This window comes from Rhipicephalus microplus, chromosome X (genome assembly GCF_043290135.1).
Source record: "Rhipicephalus microplus isolate Deutch F79 chromosome X, USDA_Rmic, whole genome shotgun sequence".
Taxonomy (NCBI): domain Eukaryota; kingdom Metazoa; phylum Arthropoda; class Arachnida; order Ixodida; family Ixodidae; genus Rhipicephalus; species Rhipicephalus microplus.
The window spans coordinates 72,478,535-72,501,121 of NC_134710.1; positions in this window are offsets into that span (position 1 = coordinate 72,478,535).

Sequence of the window (22,587 nt, forward strand, 5' to 3'; positions counted from 1 at the left end):
ACAGAAAAATTTTAACACAAAAAAACGCTGCATGCACCGGACCAGGTGTGCCTGAAACAATTATCTTAGTGGCTCCACTGGGACAACAAGAGTTGGAAAAGGCCAAGAAAATGGTTCCTAATAGCGCATCAACAGGCCTTGAAAACATCACAATCAAGAAAATAAAAAACTAGGACCAAACTCTAAGCAAACATCAAGAGAGGAAGCAAGCAAAGAAAGAATGGATGGTTAAGCTTCCAATGCGTGGAAACTAAGCAGGATGAGAATGATCTAGAAAAAAAAGGGGGACATACCGATATAAACAACTACCTTCCTATTACAATGAAATCAGTGGTTTACAGGCTGGTGATGCTGATAGTGAAGGAAAGAATACAGAGAAGGGTTGAAAATAAGGGGTTGCTGGGAGAACTACAAATTGGGTTCCAGAAACGAAGGAGGATGTGGGAGAACCTGTTGTCATTGATGCAGTGTATTGAACTAGCGGAAAAAGAACAGAGGCACCTGTGGCTGGCATTTATAGCTGTCAAGGGAGCTTACGTGATTGTGATTCAAGAAGACCTGAGGGAAAAGCTGGATACTCTAGATGAGGAAGAAGGAATAACTAATCTTCTAAAGGAAATCTATAAAAGTAACAAGGTAGTCATTAAATTGGAAGACCAGGTATCTCCACCTATAAAGATACAACACAGACTTCGATAGGGATGTTCCTTGTCACCTTTGTTATTTATGCTGTATCTACAGGGACTAGAAGAAAAATTAGAGGGAAGTCGGCTCGGCTTCAGCCTCTATTTTTCCAAGCAAATAGATTGAACAGTCATTACCAGCGTGGATGTATGCAGGTGATGTAGTATTATAGCCGACAACAAGGAAGATCTGCATGGATTGATAGACATATGTGGTAATGAGGGAGATAAGTTAAATTTGAAGTTCAGCAGGGGAAAGTCGGCAATCTTGACTTTTATTGATAACTAATGCATTAAGCATAAGATACAGGAAGTCACACTAGAAATAGTGAATAAATACAAATACTTGGGCGTATGGATAAATAACGGGGTTGAGTATCTAAGGGAGCACGAAACATGCGTAATAACTAAGGGCCCCCGGAATACAGTTGTAATGAATAATAGGGCACTGTGGAACTACAATAGGTATGATATTGTGTGAGGGATTTGGAAAGGTGTCATGGTCTCAGGTTCAACGTCCGACAATTTGGTCTTGTGCATGAAAGCAGAAGTTCATGCAAGATTGGAAATTGTTGGGCTAGGAAAGTTTTCAGCTGCTTGTACATGAAGTGTGTTGATACTAAATGGAGGAAATGAACTCAAAAACTCTCAAGCAAGTATTTAGACAACAGCAGAATACCAAGACAAAAGTAAACATCAAGTAAGAAGAAGGTTAAGGAATGAGAGAGAGACACGTGGAAGATGGCAATGCTTACGAAATCATCACTTGAGTCCTATTGAACTTTTAAGCAAGAAATCGCAAGGGAAAAAAACCTACGATAATTGTCGGGGTAGTTTTCTGCTCTTCGAGGCTAGAACGGGAGTATTGCGGACCAAGGCGTACCGAACAAAATACGAAGGCACAGACACGGTATGTATTGCGTGTGGAATGAAGGAGGAAGCGACTGAACATTTGGTAAGGTTTTGTAAAGGGTTCCACCCTACACTCTAAAGCAAAATCACCCGAAAAAAGAGTAACGGAGCCCAATAGGCGCACGCGATGAACGGATAGACCGTTGAGAAGCAACCACAGAGGGAAGCGTGTGGCGCGAAACCACTTAGTCTCCACTAGGGATGAACCGCCCGGGCATTTCAGGCAGCGCGAAAAACGTCGCCAAGGTGACGAGCCCTCCTTCTCCACAGAACACATGTTCTTCTCCTCCTCTGCTGGCTCACTATTTCCCCGTATGTTGCCGGCGGCGGTTGCGCAGCGACGTGCTCGAAGTGCTTGACCACGGCCGCCCAGATTCGACAATCTAAGAACTACGACGTGGTGCTTGTGTGTACACCTGGATGAGCGTGGACTGCTGCTTTAGCGTTTCGCTGCAGCCATGAACTCTGGAGCAAGCCTCGACAGGTCACCACGCCGCTCTATATCTCTGGCTTTAAGATAGTCACGACCAACACACGACAGCAACAATTGGGAAGGCCAATATGGCGGCTGAGAAGAACAGGCCTATCGGATGTATACTTCAGTCCGACTCAGGGCAGAAAACAGCGCTGGATTCTAAGGCAAGTAGGTTATCATTCTTTATTCTACTCTACTTGTTGCGTGTGCGATACGAATCGCGCTTGCCGGCAACGTGCTCAGTCGTGTTGTATATCGCACGCACGAAATGCATCGCGAAGGTCAGCTTCGGCGTCTGCAGTTTGCCTGTGCTTTGCGATCGCCTGGGAATTGGCGGCCATTGCCGTCGGCCTCCCGTACTCTTGCTCATCGAGTGCTCGCCTGTCTTCGCTTCCGCGATGAGCTCCGTGCTGACGATATTGGGCTGAGACCTCGTCCTTCTGTTGGGAGTCGTCGAAAACACGTTTCGAGTTCTCGTAAAGAGCTTGGTTGTAGTATGTCGCGCGCTGTAAGTGCACGAGCACTGGCTGGCGGGGCTTTCGCTAGCGTCGGAACTCACTGAAAATTGATCGTCATTACAGTTGGCTTCGCCGTCAGTCGGTCGCAAGCAGCTCGGCGCAGTCCGTTGGCCGCGGCGGCGGACTCGCGTTTGCGCGCTGCACTCGCTCGAGTTTGTGGAAAAGGGCCGCATTACCGTCAATTTCTTCGGCACTAGCTCCAAACCAGCTTGGTGCTGTTCGTGGTGGCGGCCAAGCATACGCTCGCTCTCCTGTTCAAAGTTTGCTGGCGGCAGACACTCCGCGTGCAGTGCCGTGTTTGGTCTCGCGTTCGCTTGCTCGAGCTGAACGACGTAACTCGCTTAAAACTCACCGACTTCTTAGCGGCACGGTGGTTAGTGGAGTTGTGACTGCGGCCACCGCTCCTAAGCTGTTGCGCTACGGGGATCAAAATGAGCCTTTTACAATGTGTGACATCACGGTGACATTATTAGCATGTCATATCTCATATATGTTTTCATTTCACCTTGCACGTATTTCTCATATGCATTTTTATTCATCCTTTGTCACGTGTGACTCACTATTTTACATACTTATTGCGCAGCCGGGGGCACACACCGTACTGAAGACTGTGCGCTTGCGTCTGTGATGCCCGTCATCCATCTTTTTCGTCAGAGCAGCTTCAGAAGGACTGTGCGAGTTGTGAAGGTAAAGTTATTTGTGTGTCATATTTTAACGCTTGTTTTTATATTAACGTGCACGTACTTGTCATATGCGTGAATCTTCATCTTCTTTTACGTGTGCCTAACTATTTTTGCTATATTATTGTACCTGCAGCCATGGGAACACAACAGGCAGAAGGCTGCATGCGCTGGCGTCTGCAATGCCTGTCATCTATTGCTTCAGTCGGAAGAGCTCCCCGAAGTGAACAAGATTTGACAACGGGACTGGACTTGTACACTACACCATGAATTCACTTAAAAGAATGGGGAAACTTCATGTGTATGTAGAAAAATAAAAGATTTCGATGTCTCACTTTTGTCTTTCGTTGTTGCTGTGACTGTGAAAGCAGTTACACATTGGTGGCTAACTACTTTTTCGCGTGTTCTTTTCTGCGGAATTTGTTGGTCACTGCGCAGAAAAACAGGCGGAAAAAGTATTCGGCCTGGCGGAAAATAAACAAAAAACAATGTTTGAACTGTGGCAAAAAGGTCATCCGATTGGAGTATTTAAGTGGATAAACCATTCGTCCGGCAATGTGGAACTGTGAGGACTAACGGTTGCCCGGTAAGGTGAAAATGTGGGTATTAACAGTTGCTCTATAAGGTACAAATGTGAGGACTAAATGTTAGTCCTTTGGGGTGAACTGTGGGACTAACGGTTACTCACTAAGGTGTAATTGTGAGGACTAAACGTTAGTCCGTTCTGGGGATTAACTGCTAGACCCAGTGCCGTTAGTCCTCAAGGGGATTAATAGTAGTGGCAGCCTCATTAGTCCCCAAAAGGACGAACCACACACCCTTCTAACACTCTTTTGCCTTAGAGTGTATATTCAAAGATAATGGCGCTGAATTTTTCAAAGCATTCAGGTTTAAGGACAGTGAAGGAAATAGACTTTAAACGTGTGAAAGTAACCAGGAGGAGGCTAACTGATTGGTGGCTATATTCGAGGCGCGAGTGAAATTCAATCCTTAACACACACTGATGGTACTTAACTTTATGGCTAGGTGGCACCAGCCACCACGCGATCCAAAAGGCACAGCCGGATACATCCATGCATTCATCTCTGAAAGCTGGATATGCGTGTAGAACAGGTCCCCTGCTCCTATGTATTATCAAGGGTTGGCATGCATCTACGTCGAGCCTACGCGAGCAAGGCTTACGAGATTGGTGATAAAGAGATAAATAAAAAGGATAGCCTTTGCGGCCCGAAAATACCACTCAGCGCCTTTAGTGATGGGCAGGAGTAAGTAAAAGTGATAGGGAAAAAAACATAGCAAGAGATAGCTTTGTCAGTGAAGTCACTTGCACGCAGCCAAAGCATCCAGGAGTCGAGGAGCGCAGAAACAGAGAATTCCAGTGAGTCTCGAAGATGCACGCCTTCTGAGACTTCATCCGCAACGGTCAAGAGCAAAACTGGGAAGGAGGAAGCGGTTCCAAAAAAACTCACTTTCGTGGACCGTACTAAAGAACGTTCAAATACTGGAAGCTAGAGAATTCCATGCTGTGCCAAACGATATTGCAAATTATATTTTAGTTTCAGGCTGTTCACCAGTGATCTTATACTTTCAAAAGTACAGATTGGATGTGCGTAGAAACTGTAAGCGAATAATGTTATTTATTATGTTTAGGAAAATCCAAGTTAAACATCTCTTCGATTCTATGATATTGAACCATAAATGGACATTTGGTTGGTCTGGTTGGTACATACCATTTAGTGCGAGACACTAGGGTGAACTTTAGGCTGGCGCTCCAAGAGACAAGACAGTGCTAGTACTTGCCGCATCTTTTCTTCGTGGTCCGTTCTCGTTTGTGTTGAAATCCCCATCGCAAAAGGTTTTTAAGCAATGTTCACATCACGTTCCCTCTTTATACACTTTAATGGTTGGTAGTTGTAGCACTTTAAGATATGCGGTAGTATTATTACTGATGACATAGTCACATTGTCCTGCAGTGAAAGCTGGTCAAAATACTCTCGCTATTAATCGGCTCCGCACATGATCATTCTGAGCAATACCGACAAGAAAAAACGCACAGCAAATATGTGTAATATACAATTATATCAGCTTTAGGCACGTCTCTCCAATAAAAAGTGTCCGGGGGCTTCATGGTCTCTCTGCTTGTGATGAATAACTCTAATTTATAATGGGGGGGCCTTTAAAACATCTGTTTGTTGCTCAGTTAGCATGTTCTGGAACTAGCTAGGATTCGGCCATGCACTATTTGATGAGTGAGATTCCTTCTCCTACTAGACGCACACACACACACACACACACACACACACACACACACACACACACACACGCACGCACGCACGCACGCACACACACACACACACACACACACACACACACACACACACACATATATATATATATATATATATATATATATATATATATGTATATATTGCTATTTTGATCACGATCAACATCATTTTTGGTTGACAACAAACAACGCCAACGTCGACGCTACCATAGGAATTTCTGCGAAACGAGTTGTTTGATGCAGTAGTGTTAAAATTACGCAGCTCGAAATACTGACGCAAAATTGGAATAAACAGCGGAGTGGGGAGGCCTTCCTTTTACTTCTTAATTTTATGTTTCACTCTGTTTTTTTCTCCGTTTTTTCTCCGCCCCTCCTTCATTTTTTTCATATTTCTCTAGTTTTTGCATTTTTCTCGTCCTATTTGTCTTTATTTCTATTTCTTTCTTTATGTAGCTCTGTTTTTGCTTCGTCTTTCTTATTTGTTGTTCTTTCTCGCTCTATTCCTTTCTCTGATTTTGTATTTTTGTTCTTCTCCTTTCTCCCAGTTTGTAGCTCTATCATTTTATATCCCTCTGTAGTAGTTTTCCCCCCCGCCCGAGTTATTTCAGCTGATGGCGGCCAATCGCCGCATCAGGAGAGCACGCGTCCTTCACCCATGTACAGGAAGCGAAAAAGAGGAGGAAGAAGATGAAGAGAGCAATCGGCGGCCGAGTCTTTGCGTTGCACGCGTGTGTTGCAGCTATGGCAGTGGCCAGGCGACACGAGATGCCATATGATGTAGAAGCCAATCGAGTTGATGATATAAACAACAGCACCAATGCTTATAAAAGTTATTGGTGCCAAAACCAGTTGATGCATAGCGTTATCTGTGGCACCATCATCAACAGGGGATGGGAAACTCCGGGCAAAACGTTGTTTTTCCTTGCCTTATTTCGCCTCACCTTGCACACTATCATAGCCAATATATGTACCGTGCATGATTGTGTGGCACCATAATGCATTTTTTTAAATTTTCTTGTCCAAAACTGATTCTAGTTCGTTCGCAAATCTATAGTGACACAATATATTTTGTACTGTTGCTATAATAAATTTATGCACTACGTAATCTTCACTTTCATATGATAAGAGCCGTAAATTTGAAAAAAATAGAAAATTTGCTTCAGCGACGACCAAAGCTTCGTGAGGCTAAAGTGAAGAAGATGACAAATCCTTTGAGGCACCTAACACCTGAAGTGATATGTTCAATTGATCAATTTTTTTTTATTCTTATTCGTCTCAAGTCTTGTTTTTGAAGCTTTACAAGCCGCTGGTTCCACAGTAAATCTCCTGAAGTGGGTAAGAGCCAATCACAAGGTTCAAGCAAGCAAGTGAGGCGCGAAGCTACGCTATGCTCATTTGAATGCATCTGTGCAGCCAATCAGGAAACGCGTCATCAGCACTCGCTGCCACGACGAAGCCAGGTTGCAAAAGGAGTGCACACCTGCCATTCTATTCCTTACATAAACTAGCCTCATCGAAGTGCGAATGCCTGCAGACAAGCTGGAGTACCGCATGGCGAGAAGGGCGGTGTAGCAGACCGATGACGCAGCGGGAATTGCCAGTGAGACGTCTCACGCAAAAAAACCTTGTGGAGCAGGTCAGCCCTCTTGTCGATTTTATCGAAGGGTTCTCGTCCACAATTGTGGTACAGTGGTTAATGAACTCGGCTTCTGACCCCAAAATCGGGATTCAGTATCGCTAGCGGCGGTCACATATCGGTGGAGAATAAATGACAGAGAATGGTGTACTGCGCGACATCAGAGCACGCTAAACACCAAAAGGTTTCTTGCGGCGTCCTCAGCGTTGCCGGAAAGAAGTGTATACTTGAACGCTCGTTTTCCTGTTGGACACAAAATGAGATCCAACAAACAATAAAGCAAACAAAATATAGGGGAAATATTGGGCCTAATTGTAATGTAATTGTGAATAAAGAAAAATAAAAACATAACTTGAAGTGGACAGGAACCGATCTGCTGCTTGTGGCACTGACTTACACTCCCAAGTTTAAATCACAAATATACCCAATAAGGTGGGTGGGGGATAGCCGCCGTAGTAGCTCAGTTAGTAGAGCATTGAAAGCGTTGTTCAATGGTCGCAGGTTTGGTTCTTGTCCACGGTAAGTTATCTTTTCATCCAATGTTATTTCTTCACATCTATGTTACAATTAGGTAATATATCTTCCCCTACACTTTCCTTGCACTATTGTTTCTTTGTTCTCATAAATATTGCGGCGGCTGCTTTTCCGATAGAAGCGGAAATGTTGTAGCCCCGTGTGCTGAGATTTGGGTGCACGTTAAAGCATTCCAGGTGGTCGAAATTTCCGGAGCCCTCCATTATGGCCTCTCTCATAATCATTTGGTTGTTTCGGACGTTCAACCCCACATATCAATTAATATCATGAAAATTTCGTTTACCTACACACACACACACACACACACACACACATGTATATATATACATATATATATATATATATATTTTATATACATATATATATAAATATATATATATATATATATATATATATATATATATATATATATATTTATATATATATATATATATATAAATTGACGACTCGGTTCTAACGTGGTTTATTGGCCGTGAACTCGGGAAGGAACAAGCGGATCGGACCCGAAGATGGAGCGCACGTTCAAAGATGATGATGATTGTCAGCCAGAACAGGTGATGATGATTGACTGATGTCTAGATGAGGATGAAGCGCATAATAGATGCCTACACTAATTCCCCCCGCGTGGAAGCGGCCAGCCTGGTCTCTGTGGGCGGGTAGTCAAGATGACGAGGAACGTCGTTTGAAAAGCTTCATGCGGGAAACGTGTACGATTTTGGTGCTGCGGTAACGGCGGTCAGTTGGCACGACAAGAGGCGTCACACGATAGTTGACAGGTGAAGTCTGCTCTAAAACTACATATGGGCTGATGAATCAAATCTGGAACTTGTCGCACAGACCAGGTGTGCGAATTGGTGTCAATAGCAGAACCTCGTCCCCCTATCGGAATGATACCACACGATGAGAGGTGTCGTAGACGGGCTTCCTTGCTTGTTGGTTGCTTTCGTGTTCATACGAGCGCGCTTGCGGCACTGGGCAAGGCGAGAAACATATTCTTCGCAAGAAGACGGTAATGGAGGGCCATTGCTGGGGAAGAAGGAAACGTCGATAAAAAAGTAGTTGAACGTTCGTAAACGAGATAAAACGGCGAGCAGCGGGTTGTGCGCTGAACAGCGGTGTTGTAGGCTAAAGTGAGGAACGGTAGAAGTTTATCCCAGTTTCTGTGATCCAGTTGAATGTACACGGTGATCCTGTCGGCAAGGGTTCGATGAAATCTCTCGGTCAGACCGTTCGTTTGAGGGTGGTAGCTACACGCCGTTTTGTGTCGTACCAGAAACGTTAAGAACTTAACCTAAAAGCTGTGATAAGAACACCTCTTCATGGTCACTTAAAAGGACACGAGGAGCACCATGACGTATAATTATAGACTGAAGAACGAAAGCAGCAACTTCCGATGCTGAACCAGTAGCTACTGAAGTTGTCTCGGCGTAGCGTGTCAGATGGTCTACGGCGGGCACTATCCATCTATTTCCAGCGCCAGTAACAGGAAGGGGCCTATAAACATCGACACCTACGACCTCGAAAGGTGTTGTAGGGCACGTTATTGGCTGTAATTGACCAGCAGGAGGGGATGTCGGAAGTTTGCGAAATTGGCACGGAGAGCAGGAACCCACGTACTTTGCCACGCTGGTAGAAAGACCAGACCAATAAAAGCGGTTTCAAATGCGGTCATAGATTTGGGGAAAGCTGAGATGGCATGCAGTGAAATCGTCATGACAGGCGTTAAGTAAATGATGCCGAAGAGTGCGTGGCAGAACAGGTACCCAGCGTTGACCGCCAGGATGATAAATGTGACGATACAGCACAACGCCTTGAAGCTTAAAGTGCTCGAGTTGTCGACGAAGCCGTGCATTCGGTGGACGCGTAGCTGCTGAGAGGTGGTCTACAATGCGCCGACAGTACGGGTCAGGCTGCTGGTGAGAACTGAAGGGTTGGTCATCGTCGATTAGCGGCTGGTACAGTGAGGCGAGCAAGGCCACAGAACTTGAAGTCACGACCGCACTTGAGTCATTGGAGATGGCAGCTGGAGTGTCGAATGAAGCCGTAGGGTAGTGGGCAACGAGAAAGAGCATCGGCGTCCTGATGTTTTTGCCAGATTTATAAATAACCTCAAACTGATACTCCTGTAAGCGTGAAATCCAACGACCCAAGCGTCCGGACAAGTTCTTCATTGTAGAAAGCCAGCATAAGGCGTGGTGGTCCATTACGATGGTGAATTGACGGCTTTACAGATAAGGGCGGAACTTTTGTATGGCCCGAACCACAGCGAGGCACTCCTGCTTAGTGATGGTATAGTTCTTTTCGGTAGAAGTAAGCACTTGGCTAGCGAATGCGACGACCCTTTCCCGTCCAGAGTTACCGCGTTGGAGGAGAACAGCACCATTACCGTAACCGCTGCGTCGGTATGCAGGAGTGTCAGGGCGGTGTCATCAAAATGGCAGAGTACAGGCTCTGAGATTAGAGCTTCCTTCAATAGGTCAAGAGAGAGAGAGAGAAGGAATGTGGCAAAGGTAGGGAGGTTATCAATAGGTCAAACGCGTCATTGTAGCTGCCTTCTGAAGGCGGGTGCGCAGCTGAGGCCTTGTCACCCCTGATGTCCAAATGCAGATGTCGTCAGCGTAGATAGAAAGTTGTTCAGTGCTTGGTAGGTGCTCGACCAGTCCAATAAGGGTTGGATTGAAAAGTGTAAGGCTTAGCACTCCTCCCTTAGGGACTCTTCGGCTGATGTAGTAAGTAGGTGTTGGGTCATTCGCTGTGATCATGTAGATGGATCTCAGCTGTGTGTAGCTGTACTACCCACATCTATATCTTGCCACCAAGACCTACTGTTTCCAAAGCACTAAAGGTGGCTTCATTGGTGACATTGCCGTAAGCCCCCTTAACGTCTAGAAAAAGGGCGGCACACAGTCTCTTACAGGCTTTCTGGTGTTCAACATATGCCACCAGATCAACAACGTTGTCAATTGACAAATGACCGCACTTGAATCTGGCCATGGATACGAGATAGATTTCGTAGTGCTCTAAATACCACTCAATTTGCGTTAGAATCATTATTTTCATTGTTTTTCCCACACAACTGGCAAGCGTGATAGGACGGTATGAAGCAATATAAAAAGGAGATATATCAGCTTTTAGAAGTAGAATGGGGCGACTTGACTTCCTTGCTTGGGGAACCGTACTAGTCTGCCAGGAGCCGCCGTAAAGGCGTAAGAGTGCCTTCCGAGCTTCGTCTCCAAGATTACAGAGGGCACGGTACGTAATGCCGTCAGTTTCGGGTGCTGAAGAACATCTGCGCAGTGCCAGTGCCGCTTTTAGCTCATCTATAGAAAACTGGCATTTCATACGGGGATCACGTGAGGGCCGTTGGTGGTCAAGTGTTTCCACTCTTGTTACCATTAAATTGGACTCACCGGCAAGTCTTCTACAAAAGAATTCTGCGACGTCAATCTTTCTGCATTGTAGGTGAAGTGCCAGAGATGTAAACGGGTGTCGCTGACCAAAGGTTGTGCTAACACCCCGGACATATCGCCAGATCAGTGATAGGGGCTTTCGCGGTTCCAATGACTCGCAGAAGGTTGTCCAACGTCTCCAAGCCAATTTATTCATGTGCCGTTGCATTTTCGTTTGAGTGCGTCTAGCCAGCCTCAAATCATCCATGCAGTTTGTCTGTCTGTACCTACGTTCTGCACGACGACGTATTTCGCGAAGTTTTTCAAGCTCGATGTCGGAATCCGTGCGATTGTAACTAGTCAAAAATCAATGCGTGGTACTATTCTGCATGGCATCTTTTATCGAGTCCTCTAGGTTATAGGATGAGCCATCGGTACAACAGTCTTGCATTACCACTTTTCATTTCGGCCAGTTGGTGTATTGGAGGTCTCTGGAGGACTTGGAGCAGGTGAAACCTTCTACCCGCAGATAATTTGGAATATAGTCACTGCCCCGCATTTCCAGATTCGAAAACCAGTGCACTTTTCTTGTACGTGAGTGAGAAAGCAATGTAAGATCCAATCATCTTCTATAGGCTGATCCGGGTAAATATGTAGGGCTTCCATCATTACAAATGGAAAGTTCATACTCCGAGACAAAGGACACCAAATTTATTCCTCTAGAGTTGATCCTGGAGCTTTTCCGTAAAAATGGTGGGCATTAAAGTCCCCAGTGATCACTCATGCGCTTGGAGTCGATGTCAGGTTACTGCGTAAGCGCTCGCAGTCGAGGCGGCTTGATGTAGATATGTAAGCTTCGAGAATCTTGAAAGTAACCTTATTTTTCTTCACAATAAGGCACACATATTGATTCTCTTCATCACGCGAGACTTTGCGGTGAACGTTCATGTGCCGTGACATCTAGCATGTGTAACTATCTGGTGATAGTTAGCTACTCTGTAGGCACGTCGACCTTTTATTTTAAACGTACATGACATACAACGCCATTTTCAATACTAAATTCCAATGATCAGCTGGTATTTTGTCACATCGGCTCAATGCGGTGAAGTCACTTGTGCCCAAACCTGAGAGTTACTAGGCGCTTATAAACACAGTTGGGACGATCTGTCAGCAGTGCTCGTCAAAACATATGGTACGAACTCTAAGATCCGTCATCCGATCCGACTTGCGGTGGCACGGTGTGTACTTGTACGCCATACAAATAACGCTAGTCGGCAAAACCACAACTCAAACGAATCTCTGGCAATCCTTATAGTTTTGCTTACTTCGTCTACACTTCAATACAACAATGAGAGGCTTAATTCCGACTGAGGTGGCTGCATTTCCGATGGAGGCGGAAATGTTGTAGGCCCATGTGCTCAGATTTGGGTGCACGTTAAAGAACCCCAGGTGGTCTAAATTTCGGGAGCCCTCCACTACGGCGTCTCTCATAATCATATAGTGGTTTTGGGATGTTCAACCCTACATATCAATCAATTAACAATCAGAGGCTTGCGGATTGCTCAAGCGTCAACCTTCGCGAGCCACCTGCGCCGAGATAAGTCCAAGTAAATGCTACCCGTACGAGTACAACTTCCAACGTATGTAGGCCTAGCTTACCTGCCGAGGCTGTCTTACATGCCATAGGCGCTTCCACTATGCCGACGAATAAAAATGACTGTACAGTATAAACCCTTGCCCATCGGTTAGCTTGAATGAAACATTGCTTCTGGCGTACGGTTTGCGCACAAGAAGCGATGAGCATCGATGCGACGCGCTTTCAGCCTGTGTCGAAGCGCACGCGGGCCTCCACTGAGCGATGCAGGGTGCACTCATCGGCATTTCGCAGAATCATTTGTGGGAAGACAGGCTTGTCGTTCGGTGCACGTTCATAAAGTATCACGATCAGACACTTTCGGGCACATGTGATTTGGTTTTCAGCTATCAGCTATGTAGTTTCTCCTATCGGTTTACAGATGCAAATAAGCACACTCTAACACTGCCGCTGCACTATAGCATATCGTGGCTTGCGCTCGAAAATACACTTCACTCAATCAGCTATGCGCGCACTTATCGAGCATTACAGCTGATATAAAACTTCGGCACATAAAAAGCAGGAGAAAAAGCGAGCAATGGTTATTGCACTCAGCAGTAAATCACGTGCCCCAGGATATTTTCTTTTCTATGTTGTGAGTTCTGAAAGAAAGTGGACGTCTTGGCATTAGTGGCATGTAATACGTGGTCACCAGTAGTTCCTATATCATGATGACGCAAAGTTTAGTCAGATACGACAATTGCGCATGTGTTCAAGCTACGACCCGTGAAGCGGAACGGCGTGTTTTCTTTTAAACAGTTTGTTTTTTTTTGCCATACATTGAGCGTGGCACAACGCAGCGTAGTGGTAGAGCACCCACCTCGTCATACGAAGTTGCGAAGTTCAAAACGCACTATAGACGTGTTTTTTTTTTACTTTTGTTACAATGTGTGCTGAGATTTATTTTACTCACGTGGTAAACTAACTTTTGACGACGCTTCCGATGTTGCCGCTATTTCTTGCTTTGAAGGTGTGTTGGTACAGGCGCTTCAAGAACTAATCGTCATGTTCACACAAGCCTGCTTTAGTTATCACTGTTATCCTATTATCCTATCCTATTACTTGACGCATTAAACTCACATGTGGAGCGCCGACGCTCAGAGGCGTATAGCTATGGGGCAGTTTTATTGCTTTGCAATGTCGGTGGCGACATGCAAGCACTAAGTCGGCAAGGACGGAGTGCATGATCCCATTCACGCTTCATCGGTACGAGAGTTGCATAGATTGGGAACTCCACTTGAGTAGCAGAGAAGTCTCTTTTACTCTGCATTCAACGAGTTGTTCTGCGGCCAACTCTGCCTTACTACTCTGCCCCCCGGACAGAAGTTAAAGAACTGTGAGGAGAGTAACACAGTCCCTCTGCTCTTGCAGTACAGTACCCCCTCCAATTCTTTGATATATATATAAAGGTGGTGGAGATTTGCATCTGTTCAGTCCGTAGTGCTGTGCGATGTCTCTGAAAGTTGTCATGCAATTCTTCCCCCCCCCCCATTCGCGCCACAGTGTGGCGTGAAGATTTTAACAAATATAGGCCACACCCTCAACGTGCCTCGATACCCAACTATGCAGGCTTCTGTAGGGGCCCTAATTCTGAAACAACGGTGTCTGGTAAATAGATTGGTCGCTCGATACGCCTGCCGTCCACGCCGCTCGCTTCACTTCTCTGAAAAGAGTAGCAGATTTCGATCGTTTCTGAAGTAAATTTATCCCACGAAAGACCAAACCTGCACTGCTTGATAATGGAGCAGCTGAAAAACTTGGATTAGGTGCTACCATTTCCAGCTCTGTGCATTTAACTATTATTCTGCGAGCAAGTTTTCATAACACCTAGTTTAAAAAGTGATTATTTAGCATGGTATAGAACTCGCAAGATTTCGCTTCTCAGCCGAAAGCTGATGCACGTGGGCTACAAAGGCTGGAGAAAAGCTGAGAAAACACGGTCCATCCCTAATGTAGATTCACTTATATTGAAAACAAGACATAAGTATCAGTGTACAGAGCTATTTGAAACAGAGAGTAACTTTTTTCCCCTTCGTTTATGTTCTTTGAAAGCGCTTTATATTGCGGATTGTTTTACCATAAGGGTGTTCGAAAAGTATATCTCAAGGGGTGTCCTTTTTTATGTAAAAACTTAAGTATCTCTAACGCAGGCGTTGTTTCTTGAAAAAGCATAGGCGTGTTGTACATCAAAACGGAATACGACTTCGCATTCACCAGGCAATCCCCAACCGATAAATTTATGCTGAGCCAGAAGATTCGCTGTGCCAAATATCAAACATGAATACAATCATTTTTCATTGAATTCTCATTGTGTTTTAGCAATTCCTGATGTTGCTCACCATGTCTTCTTCTTAGCAATATCCCGTCAAAAGGTGCCATGATTACAGACAGAAGGCGAGGGACAGACACACTGATCAATTGCCGAGTGCAGTTCTATAAGGTTGCTACAGCTGAAGCGTTGGGCGCTCGAAACTAGGAACGTTGGGTGCGAGTGCTCGTACCGATGGTGTAGAAAAAGGCGTAGGCAATGCACCGTGACTAACTTTTGACAAGAAATGAAACGTTTATTTTATCACGTGTAAATAAATAGGGACATCCTTTAAATATATTTCACGCCATGAAAGTAGCAGGTCAAAGTAGCAGGCATTCAACTTTCTTGCACTTGCTGTTGGCGAACCATCAGCATGTTTTCCTTTGGGCTTGATGCTGTCTATCTTCGTTCTAGTCTGATAACCCAGCAAACGTTCCACCAGTGACTGCCCATCTTATCTCGGAGTTCGGCAGTATTTGCACAAAAATCGATCCAACCTTGTTATCAAGTCACATCCCAGATTTTTCTTTATTCTTTCCTTGAGCATGCGCACCGCTCTCTCTGCTAAGCCCTTCGATTGCGGATGATAGGCTGCTGTTAGTTGCTGTATATTGTTACGTGCCAAGAACGCGCAAAAATATGAGCTCACGAACTGTGGTTTATTGTCTGACACAAACTTCTTTGGAAGCCCGAACCGTGCAAATATTGAACGCAGAGCTCTGACCGTAGCTTCAGACGTAGCAGTTTTCATTGGCACCCCTTCAATTCATTTTGTTTCCGAGTCTACGATGACCAAGACCACGTGGCCGCCCACAAGCCCGGCTAAATCAGCATGCAGATGGCTCCAGCTGTCCGCGGTCACTGGCCAGGATGCAGGCACCTGAGCAGGCGGCATCGTTGAAGCCTGTGCACAAACATCACATGATTTGACCAGTCGCTCAATGTCAGAGTCTAGTCCCGGGTACCATAATAGCGCCCTGGCGATACTCTTCATGGCAACTAGGCCTGGATGAGTTTAATGCAGCAGGCTTAGTGAGGGTCTTCTTGCTGCTACAGGTACAACGATGTGTTGGCCCCAGTACACCAAATTGTCACATAATGTCAGTTCCATTCTTCTGTTGAAATATGGCCGGTACTGCTCGTGATCTTGGGGTCGGAACCACGGTCATGCCTGTAAAATCCACTCGCTGACCTGTTGAAGAGTAGGGTCCCGATCGGTCAATTCTTTCATCTCTCGAGCGCACATAGCTGATTCCTCCATCGATTGGGCAAACAAAACATACTCCTGTTCATCGTAATGGCCCTCTCATGGCTCTGTAACCAGCAGTGGCAATCAGCTGTGGAAATCTGCGTTTGAATGCTCACTGTCCATAGGATACTGTACCGTGTAACTATAGCTAGAAACAAGGCCCAACGCTGAATATGAGCGGCTGCCATCGGTGGTACCGCCTTTTTTGGATTTAATATCCCAGTAAGAGGTTTATGGTCCGCCACCAAGTCAAACTGATGACCATACATATAGTCCTTGAACCGTGCAACCCCGAACACAAGTGCTAGGGCCTTTTTTCCAACTGTGAGTAATTGCATTCTGCCTTTGTAAGCTTTCATCTACGGAAACCAATCGGGTAATCAGCACCATTGACACGGTGGGATAAAACCGCTCCGATACCTACTGGGGACACGTCGCAGTCCAACTTCAATGGCTTATCAGAATAAAAATGGGCCAAAAACTTCAACGCTTCTATTCCCTCTAACTTTCCGGAAACATTCTTTGTGTTCCTGATTCCACTGCTATCTCGCCCCTTTTTGGAGAAACGCGCACAACAGTGCCAGTGTGGTTGCTATGTTCGGCAAGAGTTTGCCGTAATAGTTCACAAGACCCAAAAATGCTTTCAGCTAACTCACCGATGGGGGCTCAGCGGCCCCTCAGCTTACGCTCCAGTGATGTCCCGAAATTGCACTTCTCCGCCAGCCGCCTGATTTCGGCAATGAAATCCTAACAGATTCACAAACTTTATGTATTCGCAAGAAGATGGCATATCTTGCGGTGGTCTCGTTGGCGTGTGGGGTGTAATGTTCTTCCAAATACCCGACAACTTCATCGTAGCTGAGCTAGTTGACATTCTTCGGGTGGCAACGCCCCTGAACGACTCCCACTGCACTGTCCGTTAGTGAAGATATCAAGAGTACCCGTTTCTTCGCTTCGTCTAGACGAAGCAAAGAAACGGTTCATAACAACGCAGCTGCGATGTTATGACCTTCAAAGTAAGCCTCCAAACGAACACGATACGTTGGCCAGGTACGATCCACCCCTCCAAAATCGGGCGGCCGCCCGGCCCTAATGATTGCGCGGGTCTGCTCGTCACCACTGTTATGGCACTGTCCAGATACTACAAGAAAGCCAGATAAGGCAACAAGGACGATTGTTTACTGAGAAGCTTGTATTTATACTGAGCGCATGTGACGTTGCAGTGACGTGCCTTTATAACACTGCATCGCGCTGACACATCAAAATGGTGATCGTAATCGCCTCTCTGGAGGATTGGCGCGATACTCTTATATCCTCGACTAAGTGTTCGTACAGTGTACACGGGATTATAATAACGGCAAGTGGACCAACAGAAGGTCTGTTTAAGCCAATCGTAAGTTGGCGCTGAGAAAACAGAAAACTGTCATCATCACGATGTGCTCTCCCTTTAGTTCCTCCTCTTCATATGCTTTGATTCCATAACGATTTGTCCAACCTGAGAATCAAGACATTTAATGGGTCTAGGAACGAGTGAAACACACAAAAAACAGATATGTATAAAAATAGAGATAACCAGGGGAATGAAGAAAAACAGATGACGAGGGAGAAAAAATCGACAAAGAAAAAGGTCACGACAGCCCGGAACGCGCAGTGCTTTCACTGCGAAAGCTGCGAACCGTGGCTTTCAGAGCCTTTTCTTGACGCTCTTTGAGTATCTACTACAAGCACACTATAGATAGCCACTACGCCATAAATAATCAAACCTTTTGTGTAGTAGGCTGGCATACACTCTGCTAGCCTTCGTCATTTTTGAGGGACGAAGATCCTTAAAGCGGCACTAATTCGTCCCTCGTAGTAGTGCGTAACATGTCTTACGCTTCTACATGCAAGGTGGTTCCGGTGGGAGGATTCTCCTGTGCGCTGTTGAACAATAAAAAATTCGCAGCATGTGTGTTAACTAAAGTCGAAATTCTTCTATGTCTCATTCCCCATTAGCAGCCACTCGCATGAACTTTGAGCACAATCTGACAAGAAAGCGTTGCTACGTTATACTCGCTGGGCGTAACCTCCTTGATTTCAGGAAGATTTAGCGCGCGTTGGGCCACAGTGCCATGAATACAGTGAACTAGTATATACCATGAACTCGATGTGGTAAAAGGTGGGAAGTAGACACAAAGCGCAAGCCGTAAGAAAGTGTGCCACCTCTTGTTTAGTCCTTGGAATGTCCGCTGGTTGGCGGTGCTTCTATATGCAAAATATATGAAGAAAAGATGGGAGATGGTAGTACTTGGAATGTTGACTAGATGAACGAATGAACACACACACAGATGCATGGATCAACGCATGGATGGCTGCACGGACGGATGGACGCATGGACGGACGCAGGGATGTATGCATGGATGGACGTGTGAACGCATGAACAGACGCCCGTGTCGACGGATGGGTGGACGCGCGGACGGTCACACAGAAAGACGCATAGACGGACGGAAGCAAAGACGATTGGGCGGACGGATGCTTCGCCCCACTCTCCATCATTCAGCCCGTGGATATGCTGCAATTTTTTTTAGAAGCATGGTGTCCGCTAGACAATTGCTAGGAATATTGTGCGATATTTTTATGCAGTGGCCGCCGACAAAGAAAAAGCATGCCTGAGGTTTATTAAATGAACTAGAAGAGGCTTTTTTATTGGGTTGGATCATTCGATTACCTGCTCTATACGTATTTCGCAGTGTGTGACGCCTGGTTGTTCCTTTGATGTTCTAACACACTTTGTTACTCATATTAGCGTGATTCCGTTCCCGATATCAAGCCTGCCTATGGACAGTTCTTGAATGACTTTCTAGCACCGGTGTGGCTCAGTAGTAAAATACTGGGCTGGCACGTTCTCTGTAAAGCAAACAGAAATGGTCGAAGGTAAGAGGCAGCGACATATAGAGAGAAAGAGAAAGAAAGGCGCAAACGAGAAAGAAAGATGTAAACACAACAAGATACTGAACGTAAAACGAAGAAAGACCAAAATACAAAGAAGAGACGCAAAGAAAAGATACAAGAAAGAGAGAAAAGAAAGGAAAGTGGGAACAAAAAAAGAGAAAATAAATCAAGGCAAATAACCCGGCCACTCACTTTCTTCAGAATTAGCATACTATGTATGAAGCTAAGCTTTTTTTTCATTAGTTAGAATGAGGAACTTTACATTCAATTTCAATTATCAGTTCTCAAATACTTAAACACAGCAGAATAGTCGTTACAGTAACCCCTGCAATGTTGAAGAAGATATCTCTGTAGCCTGCGCAACTTTGAAAAAAAATCAGTTGTTCCATTCCTTTAGAAGTAATCATCATCTTCTTCTTCATCATCAGTTATTCCCAGTGCTGTTCCGAATGCTCCTCACTCGTATATTGAAGATCATGACGCTCACAATCGCTAGCTCAAAGAAGCGGCATGAGCCATGAGATGGGTAGAAGAAGAAAGAGAAGAAGAAAGAAGACGCCAATCTACCTGGTCGTTCAAAGGTAAGGTGCATTTTGTGTTATCTTCCTGGCTAATCAAGTGTGGATGGAATCGCAAAAAGCTTCTCTAAAAGACTGTGAGAACTTACACAGTACCTAAGCAGTAGTTGCAATTTTATCAGAACTCCGTTGATTTTCATGCAAGGATATGATCGATAGGCCTGACTTCACTATGCACCAACATTGCGCTTTCATCGTGACTTGAATTCTTTAATTGTTTTTTGGTAACGTGAGGGCTGGTCGCGCGTTTATTCTTAATTTAGCGAGTATTTAGAAACACCATTTTAAAGATAGAAATTGATGGGTATGGCAGAAGTTAGAATAAATTCACATTGGAACTTGACTCACTATAAGATAATGGTCAAGCGACTTTCACAGTAATTATTAAAATTTAAAGGGTGACTTATTCAGCTAAATTACATATTTGAGGTATTGAGGTAACTGTGTGTAGCTTCAGTCCTAGTAGTTGACTTGCCAGGCCTTTCTGTTGTAAAGCTACTTAACTTCTGACCTGGAGGTCGCATGATCACATCCCGCCCACGGCGGCCAATATTCCGATAGTGACGAGAACCGTCTATTTCCGTGCATCATTCGATTAATGTGCACAATAAACAACCCCAGGGGCTCAAAATATTCTGAGTCCTCCACTGCGACCTCTCTCCTAATCGGGTCCTAATGCCAACAAATATGCTGTAAGAGCAAAGATGGTTTCTTCTCCCAATATTCTCAAGCGTATGTGTAAGATACCCTGTGTGTTTTAAGTTTTATATTAGGCAAAGTTTCGCAGTTTTTAGTTATTCGGTCAACGGTTAACTTGACCTCGACAACTTCGACTGCCTCGATTCTCAAATAACGAAGTTCAACATGTCGCAGCGCAATTTATAGTCCAGTACCGCGTCCGGAAGCTTGTGTAAGTTACATTCGAGTGGCAACGAACATCTTCGGTTGTGTTCATCTTTAACGTGAGCCGCTCTTGCCTGACTTAACATTTGATTTTTTGACTTTTCCATCCTATGCAGCCCACCCCAGCGAGTCGAGGTCTCACACGAGCGTGACATCTGGCGAGCAGACCGGATCTTTATGTAAGCTTTCTTGACAACACCCAACGCGTTCCGAATGGTTTCTTATAGCACAAAAAACATTTTATCCGTGAAAACGAAGCCTTACAAGCGCGACCGGCACACCAGCGTTTGCTTGACAGATTCGTTATTTTTGCCGGTGTTTGCAGACACAACAAGATCTACTTACGAATTGCGTAAGTGTGTTTCGTCATGGCTGACGATGGGAATAGCAGCACTGACTATTTGGGAACTTGACTTAAGAAAATAACTAGGGAGATGTACTTTGTTTGGACCACAAGACTTTGGGAACTGCATGAACTTTTGCATGGACATGTTTTTTTTTCAGGAACATCAGTGACCGTGCCGACAGTCGTCGAAGAGAGAGCCGAAGGAGCGGTCTATCCTATCATTTGAACAAAACAATTGTATATATGATTCCTTTCATTAACTATGGGTATTCAAACCTTCTAAAGTGAACGTGTTTACATGGTAGCTTAGTTTTAATCACCGCTAGTCTTTTTTTTTTGCATGCGTGAACGAAGCTGTAAGGCAAAACTATTCTGTGCTCTAGAGTTAAAATCTTTCTAGCCTTTTTCAATGGTGAAAAAATGTTAGCCGTAGAGAAGTATTTTCGATCTCTGCAAGAAATATTTTTGCTTTATATACAAAATGTTGCTTCGGGGATATGACAGTTCGAATAATAAACGTAATATATATTTATGAGGTGGTTAAAAATGACTTACTTCTAAGCTGCCAGCAAAACCAAAAGAACTAGCAGGAGTGTATCTCATGTCGGTCACAGTGATGAGTTGTGAAAACTAAAGGTACTGCTTGAAATTATTGACCAGAGATAGTAACCACTATGGATATTTGTTGAGCACTTCCTTAATCACATAACATTATTCATTAGATTTTTTAAAAATGAGTCATATTATTGCGGTGAATGCATCTGTTCCGACTACTTAAGCAGTGGCAAAGAAGCATAAATTTATTTAAGATATAAAGCTTCGAATCCGTCTACCTTCAGCTAAACCTAAACGGCGGAGTCGTCTGCGTATAGAGGGAAATAGGGCACGTCAAACGAGTGCGCTTACGTGGATCTCTGAGTGATGGCTACCTAACCACTGGCGACGTGCTTTTTATTTCAGCTCGTGTGTTAGCATTTGGCCTTCCACTCATCCCAACTGATATTTTGTAATGTAAATAAAACAAATACTAGTGTATTTACGCGTATAGTATATTTTACAATAAAATGTCTATATTCGCCGCTGATTTCGTCCAGCCTTTTTTTTTTTTCAAATTAACTACCTTTTTTGTTAAGGAAAAAGGCGTCTTTTAGGCCTTGTTGCCACGAAAGTACATTCACGTTGTCTAACTAAAAACCTAATAAAGTTTAGTGCTGTTATTTTTTGTAAAGCCTAAATGTAAATGCCTTATCAATTATGCTTACGTGACGTAGACCTAGCTCTGCTGTGTGTGCCCGTGTTTAAGGAAGAAAAACATGTTATCTTGGTACCAACGCTGCGGAAGCTACACAGTGGTCACTGACGTGCACGCCACGAGCAGCGCCATCGACCGCGTTCCTAAGGGACAACATCTTCCCGAATCTCTGAACGTGATGTCATGTGTTATGAATTGCTATATTTGAATACCAGGTAGCAGCTTTTCTCCGATGCACAGTGACTCAGTCGTGAGCGGTAGCGGTGCACC